Source organism: Coenobita brevimanus, chromosome 26 (assembly GCF_032717465.1).
Source record: "Coenobita brevimanus isolate Jiangsu-jjx chromosome 26, ASM3271746v2, whole genome shotgun sequence".
Taxonomy (NCBI): domain Eukaryota; kingdom Metazoa; phylum Arthropoda; class Malacostraca; order Decapoda; family Coenobitidae; genus Coenobita; species Coenobita brevimanus.
In genome coordinates this window covers 15,974,822-15,989,746 of record NC_136979.1, presented here as the reverse complement: position 1 = coordinate 15,989,746, position 14,925 = coordinate 15,974,822, and positions in this window count along the sequence as shown.

Genomic DNA, 14,925 nt, shown 5'->3' with positions numbered 1-14,925 from the left:
AAAAGAGCAATGTTATCGGAGTGGAAGAGGAGGTTTTTGAATCTAGGCTTACTTTTGAGATCCATCAGGTAGGTGGCGGTCAAGTGGTTAGGGAAGCAGTCTGTTGGCCAAAAAGGACGCTAAATCATCCTGGGTTAGGGCTAGGATGGGTCTGACTTGAAGCTGAATACAGTCTCATTAAAGCAGCAAAATAATAATAATAATAATAATAATAATAATAATAATAATAACAACAACAACAATAAGGTTACTGATAATAATAATGCCTAATTTTAACACTAGAATTAATCCCTTCAAAACGGTGGCATCTTTTTACCTTGCTGCTGCCAGCCGATATATATATATATATATATATATATATATATATATATATATATCTATATATATATATATATATATATATATATATATATATATATATATATATATATATATATATATAATGAGAGCTCCCTATAATAGCTTTGTTTTCACCTGAGGGAACTGGAGACCCTAGCACCTCCTCCATAGCTATTTATTTTTGAGATATAGCTGGTTCACATCCTTTTATACGTTGTTTATGCAGAGTAATGACAATGTATGATGGATTTATATAACACAGACACGGACGGTAAGATGGAAGCAGGAATGTAAATCGCATATAGATAGGTGTCAGGCAGCTTCCTTAACGTCCGAGAATACGGGAATGAAGTAAGAATGAATCTCCCTAATTACTAGACTCCTTTTATTGTAACTTGGTCTAAAATTGCCATCTTTATCTTCATCGGTCAGGTCTAGCAATTGCTTAGCACTAGAATATGATGCTAGTCACGAAGAAGTGCTATGGAAAGGATATAGAGCGATATCATTATCTTTTGTCTGTCAGTGAGCTACGTGAAAAAGAAGTGCTATGGAGAGGATGTACAGCCATTGCATTATCTTTTTTCCCTGCCACTGAGCTACATGAAATAAGCAACAAACGGACGAAACTCTGGGCCAGGTTAAGGTCAAAGGAGTATAGAAAAAATAAAATCTACCCTCCAGTATGACCCATTGCCTTGGATTCTTGTCGGTTAAAAAAGCTCCGTAACATCTCGTCCTCAGCGAATTATTTTTGGATATGGCTGGCTAATATATGTTGTCCGCAGTGGTAATAATACACTATTAACCCCGTGCCCCGTATTCTTGTCGCCTAAGGAAGCTCCCTAACACCTCTTCCTTAACGAATTATTTATGGATGCCTGATTGATATGCACTATTTTTACAGAGTATGGCGATACGGAAAAGATCTATTGATCACTGTCGAGGACTGTAAGGTGTAATAAACAGAATAAATTGCTTAGGAAAAGGTGTTAGGGAGAAAACATAACCCTTGAATCAGATACTGCATTTCGTTGTTATTCTTTGCTGCAATCAGGCGGTTTATTTAGATTAGGAAGAAGCTCTGTTATAGTTCTTTCGTCTTAACTTGGACCAAAGTGTCGTCCTTCTGTATCTTATTTAACGCGCCTCAGTGGCAGAAAAAGACAGTGTCAGGCTCTATATTCTTTCTATAGCACATCGTGACTATACTCTCTTTATTCTAACCTGGCCCATATATTCCCGTTTTTGTAGCTTATGTCACGTACCTCAGTGAAAGAAAAAGACAGTGCTAGACCTTTACATATTCTTCATAGCACTTCTTCGTGACTAGCATCAGATTCTAGTTTAATCTCATGTACCAATACAGGATTCAAGAGGGCGGGCTAGAATTTTAGGCCAAGTTTGAGTAAAAATGGTATAGCGAAAAACTTCATTACATCGTCAGGTAGCTGCTCATCTGAAACGTGAACCTGGTGGACTGCAGGCTAAAGATGACCTTCTCCTTCTTTCCACTCCATCCCTCCATCTCATCCTTGGTCTCCTTCTCTCATGCATCTCTCCACTCCATCCCTCACATCTTTGGTCTCCTTCTCTCATGCATCTCTCCACTCCATCCCTCCATCTCATCCTTGGTCTCCTACTTCATTTATGCATCTCTCCACTCCATCCCTCCATCTCATCCTTGGTCTTCTTCTCTCATTCATCTCTCCACTCCATTCCTCAATCTCACCTCCTTCTCTCATGCATCTCTGCACTCTGTCCCTCAATTTCATCCTTGGTCTCCATCTTCTCTCATGCATCTCTCCACTCCATCCCTCAATTTCATCCTTGGTCTCCATCTTCTCTCATGCATCTCTTCACTCCATCCCTCAATTTCATCCTTGGTCTCCTTCCCCATGCATCTTTCCACTCCGTCCCTTGATCACATCTTTGGTGTCCTCCTCCTTCTCCCCCTCTGCACCTCAGTCACTCTTATGACACTCTCAGCTGAATAATACCGTCTGAGAGAGAGAGAGAGAGAGAGAGAGAGAGAGAGAGAGAGAGAGAGAGAGAGAGAGAGAGAGAGAGAGAGACAGACAGACAGACAGACAGAGAATACAATATAAAGGTAGAATCAAGGTGATACATAATTAACATTCCACTAGAAACTCGTCTGATGATATATGTTGTGGTGACGGCTCAATCTGCTGGTGTGGGCGTGGGTGTGACTGTAGGAGTAAGCGATGAGTAAATTAAGTGGTGCAGGGCAGACACCGATAACAATAAACGAGCCGTCGCAGCAACACAGTAAGAATCGCCTGACGGAGTGAAAGGGAAGCGTTATATATGGACTACCTTGTACGATACTAGGGTTGATCTGATCCGAAGGGGGGAATTCTGGTGTCGTTAGCAAGCTTACTAACACCTCTTCCTTACCGGTTTGTTTGTGATTCTGTTCCGTTACTATGTTCTTGTATGTTATTCATGCAATTTATGTCGGTATTGAAAATATATGTGAAACATGAGAGGATATTAATGGGTAATTCGGAAAACAGGTAACTAAAGAAAAGGTGTTAGGGAGCCTCCCTACCCAACTTGAGGACTGACCTAAGGTTGGAAAATAAATCGAGAAGGAAGAGGTGTTAGGAAGTCCTCTAATCCGTCAAGAACACGGGCTTGAGTGTTGACTAAAGCTACTGTAACTTCAGAATGGCGTTAAACACGTGAGGACGCTGAAGGGGTATGGGGTTGCAGAACTTGAACTGGATGTGAAGATCAACAGCCTCACTGACCCTCGCATCTGTACCCACGAGGCTTGCAAGGATGAAGGTATATCTTTTTTCATCTGATGGAACTGGGTAAACTCTCACCACTTGAAAACAGTTCCCGTTGAATTTTAGAGGACAGTTTTCTAAGGGCTTTGGAGATTTCACAACATTTCTTCCACAGCGATTAATGCTGCACATCCTTAGCATCCCCTTGCATGATGTAAACAATGTCAGTGTGAAAAATAAAGAAAAACGGTAAGGTGTAATGTGCAAAATAAATGGCCAAAAAAAGGTGCCTGAAGCCTCCTGATCTCCTTAGAATACGGCCTTTCATCTTACCTGCATCTAGTACAGTCGACATGAAAAGTATGGCACACCTGGGGTGCGATGGATGTGAAAATGAGCGAGTTTTGTAGGACACACATGAACTTATTAATCAAATGCCTATACAAATACAGCACCAAGAATGTAAACTTTTGTGCGATTTCAAGTCCCAATAATTACAAAGGATAATATTTGCATTTATAATCACAGGGTGCTCCATACATCACAGTGGTTCGTCCATGTTTCAAAATGACAAGTACGGTAAGGTGCGCGATACTTTTTTTGTTGACTGTACATCAACAACTGCTGTTTGCCCATTCTCCATGCTCTCCATCGGCCATCTCCACCGTCTTCTCCACTAATCTGGTCTCCTCATTCCCTTTGTCGCATTTAGAGTAGAGTCCCTCCATCTGCCACCTTATTGCTTCCATCTCTTACACTTCTCTTTTTCCTCTTGCATTTTTCCCAAAAATTTTATGGCACCCCCCCAACACACACAGATACACCCACACCCACTCTGAAACAACCACAATTTATTCTACTAATCCTTCTTCTCCTCCTCCTCCTCATCATCATCATCTTCCTACTCCTCCTCTTGCTACTACTACTACTACTACTACTACTACTTCTACTACTACTACTACTGCCATCCCCATCACCATTACCATCATTAGTGCCACTCTTCTCCACCTGTAGAAACGGAGTGGTGCAGTACGGCCATGTTGCTGGGCTTGGTGATCGGCTTCCTTATCGTCCTCAGCACCACTTGTTGTTTTGCCTGCCACCTCACCAAGACTCTGGCCAGTGAGTGTCTCGTACAGTGCACCTTGTGTCAGTGTGGTTGGTTAGTGCGGGCGATGGTTCATATAGGGAGGTAAGTTGCAGTGAGTGTTTTATTAATCAAGCAGATCATTTTTTGTCTCTTCTCGTATCTTTGTACTCTCTCTCTCTCTCTCTCTCTCCCTCCCGTGGAAAGAGAGGTTATCTACTCTTGGAATCCCTGCTATTCCATTCCATTAAATTAGTGCCTGCGAGCGTGTGTGTGTGTGTGTGTGTGTGTGTGTGTGTGTGTGTGTGTGTGTGTGTGTGTGTGTGTGTCCATTATGTACATGTTTGTATGTGTAGACGATGTATGTGTACCTATTTGCAAATTGTACCCACTTCAGCACACTCTCTCAATCCCCTCAGACAACAAGAAGCGAGAGGTAGACATGGAGATGAGTTACACTCCTGACCTGCCCTCCAGCCTGGTTCATTACACGCCCCTTCCCGCCGAAGCCCGCCCAAAACACAAGAGACAGCCCGACGACCCAGCCCGACGAAGAAAAGGCTCACGCTGCCCATCCCCTCAGCTCACATCCGTCACGAGGCACAAAGCATCGACCAACGAGGCCAAGGAAATTCTGAGCCCCGACAATGCCAAAGGCAAGAAGGGTCATGGTAAGAAGAGAGACCACAAAAAAGACCAAAGCGAGCTTCATTCTTCCTTTGCAAGACCTCCGGCTGGTCCGTCCACGCCCAAATCAAGACCGAAGGCCCGTTCAAGCCCTTCAGTTGATCCGTCCACATCCAAATCGTCGAGACCGGAAGCCCATCCGGACCAGCTCGTACCGGTACCAGAGCAGACCCAGAGATGCGAGGGACAGGTGGCGAAACTGACTGAGGAGATGAAGGAGGAACTGACTGAGGAGATGAAGGAAGAACTGACTGAGGAGATGAAGGAGGAACTGACTGAGGAGATGAAGGAAGAACTGACTGAGGAGATGAAGGAAGAACTGACTGAGGAGATGAAGGAGGAACTGACTGAGGAGATGAAGGAAGAACTGACTGAGATGGAGAAGGAACTGATTGAGGAGATGGAGGAGGAACTGACTGAGGAGATGAAGGAAGAACTGACTGAGATGGAGAAGGAACTGATTGAGGAGATGGAGGAGGAACTGACTGAGGAGATGGAGAAGGACTTGACTGAGGATATGGAGAAGGACCTGACTGAGATGAAGGAAGAACTCATTGAGGAGATGACGGAGGAACTAACTGAGGAGATGAAGGAGGAACTGAGCTGCAAGAGCAAAGAGGGTAGGGAGGAAAATGGTGAGCCTTGAGAGAAAAAGGTGTACGGTGGGAGAGAAAAGAGTAATGGGAGGGAAGTGTGAAGAGGGAATGGGAGAGGAGAGTGAGGGAGAGAAAGAGAGGAAGAGAAAATGGAGAGAACTGAAGCGGACGGCAAGGGGGGCTGTGGAGGATAGATCGATAAGTAAGTAGATAGATATAGACAGACAGATTGATAGATAGCTAGGTAGACTGACTGAGAGACTTACAGCTTCATAGATACTTCACACACACACACACACACACACACACACACACACACACACACACACACCATGCGGCTCCAATGAGAGAGAGAGAGAGAGAGAGAGAGAGAGAGAGAGAGAGAGAGAGAGAGAGAGAGAGAGAACATGGGTCAACCCCATTGATACTGAAAGAGCAACTTCATTATGGAATTATTTCAGTGATTTCGTTCGTGAAGTACTGCAGTGAACATCAGTTATTATTATTTTATGGAAGGAATAAGAAACAGGAGGCCAGAAGCCCGGAAGACTGTTCCCCCAAAGAAAACATAACAAAATAAAAGTCAAATGGAGGGATGAATGTTCCAATATTACAGGGTACACTGTAGGATGCTGCTCTTGCTTTTGTTTCCATTAACAGTGTTGTGAATTAAGGTGAAGATGATGATGATGATGATGATGATGATGATGTATGAACATGAAGATAATAACAAAAAAGATGATGATGATGATGATGATTGTGTATATGAACATGAAAATAATAATAATAAAGATAATGATGATGATGATGATGAGATGATTATGATGATAAAGGTGATATGTGATGATGAAAATAGTAATGATGATAATGATGATAATATTAATGGTGATGTTGATGATAAAGATAATATTAATGATGATGTTGATGATGATGATGATTATGGTGATAAAGGTGATATATGAAGATGAAAATAATAATGATGATGATAATGATGATAATATTAATGATGATGATGATGATGATAATACTGAAATTGATGATGATGATGATGATTATGATGAAGATGATTATGAAGGTTAATATGAAGATGAAAATAATAATAATGATGATGATGACTGATGATGATGATCATCAACATTATGATGATGATGAACGAAGTGAATATGAAGATGAAAATGATGGTAATGCCAATGAAGATGATGATGATGATGAAGACGATGTATGAGGATGAAAATAATAATGATGATGATGATGATGTTTCTAATGATAATAATAATAATAATAATAATAATAATATTAATAATGGTGTTGTTGTTGATGATGATGATCATGGAGGTGAAATAATGAAAATGATGACACTGATGATGATGATGATGATGGTAATGGTGGTGGTGATGATGAAGATAAAGATGAAGATTATGATGATGAAAATGATAATGATGATGATAATGATGATGAAGATGATGATAATGACGAAAAAGTTACTTATGATGAAAACACACACACACACACACACACACACACACACACACACACACACACACACACACACACTCACACAGATAATGGTGTTTCTACTGATCACTCATTTCAGTCCATTTCACCACAAGTTGTCGAAATGAGAAACCATAAAAGAAATATTAACAGTTACGATCTGCTTATGCGGCAAAAACACAGCTTCATTAGTTACAGCTTCAATTTGAATATGTGTAAGTTTCAGTTCTACAAAGAACTAATTTTATCTGTTATAGTGTAATATATATATATATATATATATATATATATATATATATATATATATATATATATATATATATATATATATATATATATATATTCATTGCCACAAACACATTCAAAACTGTAAATGATCCATTGTGACAAGTGGAAAGGTTGGGTGGGAAAGACACAGGTTAAACTTGAGGTCTTTATTTCCTCTAAAGTTCCGGGCAACACCGAGCCAGTCTTCCGAGACTTTTAACAGCTTTATCATTTACTGTTCAGCCTCACTGAAGACAGGTGCTGTGTAGCCCGAAATGTTAAGGAAAATAAAGAAGTCAAGCGCAGACTTGTGTATCTCTCTTTCCCACCCAATCTTTACAAGCATTTATTTTTTTTTTTTTTCATTTGCAGGGCCGTATGCCAGATTATTTGTGCTTGTCGATCGTTTAGTATTCTCCTTGTCCCAGATGCCAAGCTGGATATGTGGGTGGGTCTATGCACGCACTTAAAACTCGGGTCAACGAGGAATTCGGTCAGTCGGCCAGGATGGGCCCTTTACTGCACAATCCAGCTCATATACCAGGACGAAAACACCGTCAGTCCTGTAGAATGAAACTAGGAACCAGTTTAGTACACTCGACTCCTGCTGTAATGATAACTGAAGGGTTAGAGTCTCTTTATATCAAGAAGAAAATTTAGTTATTTTTATTTCCATGGCGCCAACACACATTACTATAAATGATTATATTTTGACATAGCGACAGAAAACATAAGCTTCGCTATATTATTAGTGCATATACGAGTATTTTGTAGTTTGACATATCAGTTACATACAAATTAAAGATTGCACCGAAAATAACACCTAAAAATGAAGGATAAAGTGTGTAAGTGTGAAAGATGAAAGTAACTGAATTCATTTTGTATCCCAGGGTCATAGAGAAAAATTACCAGTGATTTGATGCCTAAGAATAAAATGTGCGATATTATGGTGTATGTGTGTGTGTGTCATTTTAGTGTAACCTGACTATAAAAATATCCTTATTGTGTTTAATGATATTTTTTGTTTCAAGTACGGTAGTGTATACATGTGCAGTACATCCACATGAGAGAGAGAGAGAGAGAGAGAGAGAGAGAGAGAGAGAGAGAGAGAGAGAGAGAGAGAGAGAGAGAGAGAGAGAGAATATTCATGTTTGTATTAGAGAGCTATAATCAACTTGATCTCTTGAGCCGAAGGACATTTTTTCCTTACTATCTATCCATCTGTCTATCCGTCAATCAGTTAATTAGTCAGTCAATCAGTCTATCTATTGTATTTATCTATCTATCTACAGCCAGACGGCTTAATCCCGCAATGGGGTGGCTACAAACAAATCGCCTCCATGCATTTTATGTTTCAACTTGAGAGACGTCCCAATTTAAAAAGTACTGAAGGCTATATCTAACTTCCCCCAGCCCCAGTCTACAGGAAGCCAGGATGAATGAAGAACAAGCCACAGGAATGAAGAGACTAATTCTAAAGCGGGTAGAGCTGTTCACATCTATAGTTCATTGATGGCAGTAAATTTTCACATATACATCGAATTCCTAACACAAATCTTACCTCTTGTCGTTAAACCCCTCTCAGGTTAGGAATATTAGAGAATGATTGATCTATTGGCAGAATTTCATACAATCGTGCCAAGTCTTTCAGTTTAGGAATATGAAAGGCAGAATCACCTGTTGTCAGAGAATTATTCCAAGCTTCTCTAAGCTTAGGAATTTGAAAGATAATATAATCTACTTTCAGAGAATTATACTAAGTCTCTCTAGGCTTAGGAATATCACAGATAGAATCATTTATGGCTGGAGAATTATGCCAAGTCTCTCACAGCTTAGGAATATTACATACTGAATCATCTACGTGTAAAAAATCATGTGAGATCTCTCTGAGCATAGGAATATCAAAGACAGCATCATTTACTGTCAGAGAAACATATAAACCTTCTCCTATCTTACGTGTATCAAAAAGAATTTACCTACATTTGGCAAATCATACCATCACCCTAGGAATATTAGGCAGTAGAAAGAAAGTAAAAAGCAAGAGGGAGAAAACAGTAGACGAACTTTTATTCCAGATTAAAACATGGAAGACTCTATAAAAGCAGTTGCCATTGATGTTAATGTTGAAATGTTTTATCCTGTCCATTTCCAGTGTCAACATTAGTACTGCATTTCACGCTCTTCCCTCAAATTATTTACTCCAACATTTCCCGGACAGTTTACGGTAAGAGTTACTGCTAATTACACTTAAATGGAGGGTAGGAGTTTGACTAGATACACAGGCTAGTTTGTATATTATACTCACCAATTTTGTGTGTTGCGGGGACGGCTCAGTTTGCCGGTGTGATGAGAGCAGACATGTGGGCTGCTTAAGGAAGTTACTGATCAGCCATTCAATTGGACGTGAAAAAAAAAAAAAAAAAAAAGAATGGAAATGGTTATGGGAGGTATAAACTGCAGGGTGGACACTGACAATGCTGACTGACTCGTCCCTGCAAAACGCGAGAACTGCGATGACTAATATATGAACTACCCTGTATGTGCAAGGCGTCCGTACGTACTGGCACAACAAATCAAACGCAAAAGTGTCAGTTTGCTTTTTTAGACGCATACATAAATACATACAAACATACTATACATAGAAACATTCATGCATACATAAAGTTACATCGATGCTCAAATCACACACTGAGGTTCCAGTAGAAAGATTTTTTCATTTATTTATTTATTTATATTTTCGCTGGATGAGCAAAAAAAAACAAAAAAAAAACAGTCGATTTTATTCTGTTAAGCGAAATCCAGCAGTAAATAGATTGTTACTGTTTGGGGAGAGAGAGAGAGAGAGTGAGAGAGAGAGAGATTGTTCAGTATTGCAATAAATTACTGTTAACCCGAAGAGATTTATTCTCTCTCTCTCTCTCTCTCCAAACAGGAACAATCAGTGTACTACCGGATTTCGCTTGATAGAATAAAGCCTTTTTTTTTTTTTCGTTCACTTAGCGAAAATATAAATAAATTAATTAATTAAAAACTCCATTGGAATTTCAGATGTATGTGATTTAAGCATCGATGTAACTATGTATGCATGAATGTGTATATGTACAGTATGTTTGTATGCTTGTATTTATGTATGCATGTGTATATGTATGTATGTATATGTATGTATGTGTATTGCAGTGGCCGGTTTACAGAAGAATAACATAGCGATGCAGTTGTAGTATACATATCTAAGCTGCGTTTTATAGGTATTGACAGTCATCTGATCCGCAGGGCAGAGGAACACCACTTCCTGTTGCTACTGGAGAAATAGCCCACCCCCTCCCAGTCCTCCATGCATGGGTATAGTTTTGAAGGCTTTTGGAGTGTGAGGTGAGAAGTGCAGGTGGACATCTGTGTACTGAGGGGTTGTGTTTGTGTGGGTGAGTCCGTACTGTATATGTCATGACGAGAACAAGAACAAGGTGTAGATATGTGTGACCTCAAGTGTATATATATATATATATATATATATATATATATATATATATATATATATATATATATATATATTACTACATCCTCTTAAATGTCTGTCCCCCGTGGGTTTAGCAGATACACACATACAGTACTATACAACCTGACTACGGTGCGTCCTGTATCAACAGTATATATAGAATTATATCGTTGCACCCACTACGTACTAAGTAACTTCAATGATATTACAGACAGATGATTACGATTTGGCATAATTTCACGACCAAATAAATTTACTTAAAATTTTACCTGGTTTTCATTAACTGTGGCAAAACAAAATGGCACTTTTATATTTGATTAGTAGTGCCAGTACGTACGGATACCTTGCACATACAGGGTAGTCCACATCAAGGCCACTAGACCTTGGTCCATAATTATATTACTCATCGCAAGTCTCGTGTGTTGCGGGGAGGAGTCAGTTATCACTATCCAGTGTCTACCCTGTAATTTATACCTTCCATGACGATTTCCATTCTTTGTAGTGCGCTATTTTTCATGTCCACCAATTGAATGGCTGATCAGTAACTTCCAAAAGCAACCCACATGTCTGCTCTCATCACACCGGCAGACTGAGCCGTCCCCGCAACACACAAAATTGGTGAGCATAATATACAAACTATCCTGTGTATCTAGTCTCACTCCTACCCTCCATTTAAGTGTAATTAGCAGTAACTCTTACCGTATACTGTCCGGGAAATGTTGGAGTAAATAATCTGAGGGAAGAGCGTGAAATACAGTACTAATGTTGACACTGGAAATGGAGAGGTTAAACATTTCAACATTAACATCAATGGCAACTGATTTTATAGATTCCTCCATGTTTTAAATTAGTGTATTATGCACAAACGATGCATTTCCAAGACTTAACTATAATAGACATAAATAACAACACATGTTGATGCCTCCTAACCATGTCAGAATCGCCTTTATTGCGTAAAAACAGCATAAATGGGTAGCGTTGAATTTTTCCACGTCTAGGTCCGTTGCTCATTTGTTTTTCCTACATTAGAAGACGGTTTTCAGGAAACAGAAACCCTGTTTGTCTGCCTGTCTCTCCAGGCAGCTCCACGCCCCTCTCAGATAACTTATTTCCACACCAATTTAACACCAATAAAGACAATTTGGTTCGCCTGAAAGATTTGGTGGGTATTAAAAAACTGATGAACAACACCCTCGCTTACTTTTGTTTATCTCGGCAAGATGGGGAAGCTGTTTAAACACTATTAACACTGACAAAATATACCGGTACACACAGCTCGAGTGTCCCCCCTGTCACGGTTCGAGGGTGACTGACGGGATTCGAAGCTTTTATGGTTCACCGAGCTACGGTTCGAGATATTATTCCTATCCATCTATCTATTTATCTATCTATAGCCAGACGCCTATATTTGTAAGGGGTGACCATAAACAAATCGCCTCCATGTCGCCCTGTTTCCTACAGCTTTGCTGCCCTTCCCCCAGCCTACACCCCATCTCTCATATATCTCTCCACACCATAGAGGTAGGAGTAGGTAGTGGCGGCATATGGGATTAACCAAGGGTAGGTCAGAGTGAGGCCGACAGACCTGACTCGACCAACATGGCGGCGACCTCTTTGATAGCTGTCTGACTTGGTTCTGCTGACCAGGCGGGAGTGTTTTCTTAGTTGCAAACAGAAAAAAATATGTTTTATCTTTATTATTTATTTATCTATTTTTGCATACTAACCTACAAACTATAATTCACTCTAAAGATACTCACCAGTGAAATGTAATGGATGGGTCAGATTTCTTATCTCCTCTTTCTTTACACCCAAATGCAGCACAGGTGGTGGGCATTTTTGGAGACTTAGGTTATTTGATGGTGAGTTACAACTTAGGACAGAACGTTTCACACCCACAGCTGAACTACAACTAAAACCAGAGGTAGAATGAAGTCTACTTTGTTTCTGGCATTTTCACTGAGGAATACAGGTGGACACACAGCTGGAGGTATTAAAGGCTTAATAATCTCATGGCCACACCCACGGAGGTAGGATTAGGACTCTTACCTCTATGGGCACAGCCATAGAGGTAGGAGTGCACAGCAATCTTCTTCAAGTCAGGTAGGTGTTGCCGTGACCTCTTGACTTGACCAATATGGCCGTTTGACAGTTCTCTGGCTTCACCGGAGCCTTCTCACGCCGACTCTACCCTATTCCTACCTCTATGCTCCACACCATCCCTCCATCTCATTATCGGTCTCACCCTCCATCTCCCCCCCTCCAACTCACTCACATAGTCTCCCAATTAGTCTCTCGCTTTCTATCCCCCAACTTGCACCTTCTCTCCCATATATCTCTCCTAATCCTTCCATCTCATCCTCGGTGTCCTCCTCCCTTCCCGATCCACCTTACTCTCATGCACTCTCCTGGTTAGTCTCTCACTCTTCATCCCCCCAATTTATATTCTCCTCTCTCATGTACTTCTGTACTTCATCCCATCCTCTCATCCTCGGTCTTCCCCTCCCTCTCCCCTCCTCCACTTCACTCACATATACCCTCCTAGTTAGTCTCTCACTTTTTATCCTCCGAACTTACACCCAGTTCTCTCATACACCTTTCTACATCATCCCTCCATCTCATCCTCTGTCTCCCCCTCCCTCTTCCCTCCTCCACTTCACTCGCATACACTTTCCTATAATAGTTTGTCTGACACTCTCTATACCCCCAACCTACACTCTCCACTCTCTGTCCCTGTGTCAGTCTTTTGGCATATCTGTCTCTGTGTTTGTTTGTCTGTCTGTCTGTCTGTCTTTGTATCTTCTTCATCATCATCATCATCATCATCCGGACCTCCTTTCCCATCCTGCAACGTTCACACAGCCGAAGTTTGCCCAGTCCAATGGGCAACTCTTCCATTCACTCATCATTCAAGCCCCCGGAATCATGGCCCTATCTGATACGCCTAAAGCATTCAGCACTTTCTGTGGCTTCACATCAATATATCCGATAGAGTCAAAACGGATGCTGTCACGTTAAAGTGAGGTGCCGAATCCCTGGTCATGCGCTTCTCCTCACAACATTCATCCAGCCAGCTCGATCTTCTGTCAGTTCCCTAGCCTCACCAACTTCCATACCTCTTTTCCTCACACACTCATCCACCATATCCCTCCACCTTCTCCTTGGCATACCTTGCCTCCTCCCTCCTTCAGATTCGCTCAGACATACCTTTTTCACCACTGTATTGTTATCCATTCTCTCCACATGACCATACCATCTCAGTACAATCTCGTCGATTCTGGTGTCCACAGACTTCCTCACGCCACGTCTTTCACGAATCACATTATTTCGCATCCTATACACTCTCTGTACTCCACATACATTCCTCAGCAGTCCCATCTCCATTGCTCTCACTCGACTTTTCATTTTCATGCCGCGCCATAGTTTCACATCCATATGTTAAAGTTGGCATTAACACTCCTTCATGTAAGCCTCGCTCAGCTGCAGCACTCAAGCCTGTTTCTTATCAAGACCTTCATAGCACAAGCTACTTTCCTTCCTTGTGTCACTCTTCTTTCCGCTTCCTTTGCACATTTTCCTTTCTTTTCCGTCATTGTACTCAGGTAGTTGAATTCTCTCACCAATTCCAGTCTCCCTCCATTCGCTGTAACATCACACTGGGAGTCACCTTCTCTCTCTGTAACCATCATTTTACTCTTTTCTACATTTACATTAGCAAAATTCTGCATTAGTCTACCAAGTTCTTGTCCGGTATTTGCAAGTAGTGCAGCATCATCAGCATACAACAAATTTGAGATATTCTGTCAATCACTATTCATTACCAACGCCGTCCCTTCCTCCATTACTCGTGTTTTTATTTCTCTCATCACCCCATCCATATATATATATATATATATATATATATATATATATATATATATATATATATATATATATATATATATATATATATATATATTGAACAACCATGGGGAGATCACAACCTTGTCGCACTCCCACTTTGATCTCGAACCATTCTCTTAGATGCCCATTTACCCATACACATGCCTCACTACCATCACAAAAATTCTTGACAGCACCTAGCAGCTTACCATCTACACCGAACATACGCAAAACCTTCCACAATCCTTCTCTGTCTACTTTGTCGTATGCTTTTTCCTGAATGAAATAAACACCTTATAGTCCTTCTCACAAGCCTTCTTCACT